General features: G+C 40.6%; 1 protein-coding gene across 2 annotated transcripts in view; it reads left to right on the top strand.

Annotated features, from left to right (window-relative positions):
* Positions 1-932, top strand: part of SERPINI1 (serpin peptidase inhibitor, clade I (neuroserpin), member 1) — an 85,892-nt gene that overhangs the window by 37,184 nt on the left and 47,776 nt on the right. The window lies entirely within an intron of this gene.

Genomic DNA, 932 nt, shown 5'->3' on the forward strand with positions numbered 1-932 from the left:
CTTAACTGGGATGCCTATTAAAAGTATGAGATATTGTGACCTCTGAAAACAGTGAAACAACTGTATGAAATACTAAATAACAAAACAATCTGTTAATGTTTTACTATTTAGCCTGGGACACAATAGATGCTCAGTAAAGTGTAGTTGGAAGCATATGAAGTTGCTGATACCTAACCACTTTCACTTATAAAAATGGTAATTTCACAAGACTTGATCTAATATATTAACATCTTGCCTTATTCATTTGGTGTCAGAATTCCATGAGCCGAAACCATATTACTAAAAGGGCAAGCTGATCTTGGGAATATTATAATTATTAGCCAGGATAAAGAAGTAGACTTGTATGGCCTTAACAGACCCTGAGACAAAGAGAACCTATGCATTTCACCTCAGGATAGTTCAGATGTCCCCAAACCTCACCCATGATCTCTTAAAATAAGGCGAGAGGGTAAAGCTAGGGGAGCAAATTAACAATAGCTGTAGGGCTCCATTATCATGGGGAGAGACAGAGAATCAAAAAAAGAAAAAAGGAAAGAAAAGAGAGAGGAAGGAGGGAATGAAGGAAAGAAAGAAGGAAGGGAGAAAGGGGAGTTGGAAACACTGTAATTATAACCCAGATATAATTTTAAAAACATGCAAATATACTGAATATCTGAGATTCTTCTGTGTGTCTGATCAAGAGCCCTAACCACTACTGTTCTCTGTTAGAAGATCAGTTCAGTCACTCAGTCTTGTCCAACTCTTTGCGACCCCATAAATCGCAGCAAGCCAGGCCTCCCTGTCCATCACCAAGTCCCTGAGTCCACCCAAACCCATGTCCATTGAGTCAGTGATGCCATCCAACCATCTCATCCTCTGTCGTCCCCTCCTCCTCCTGCCCTCAATCTTTCCCAGCATCAGGGTCTTTTCCAGTGAGTCAGTTCTTCGCATCA

The sequence above is a fragment of the Bison bison genome, unplaced genomic scaffold, assembly GCF_000754665.1.
Source record: "Bison bison bison isolate TAMUID 2011002044 unplaced genomic scaffold, Bison_UMD1.0 scf7180017864040, whole genome shotgun sequence".
NCBI classification, from domain to species: domain Eukaryota; kingdom Metazoa; phylum Chordata; class Mammalia; order Artiodactyla; family Bovidae; genus Bison; species Bison bison.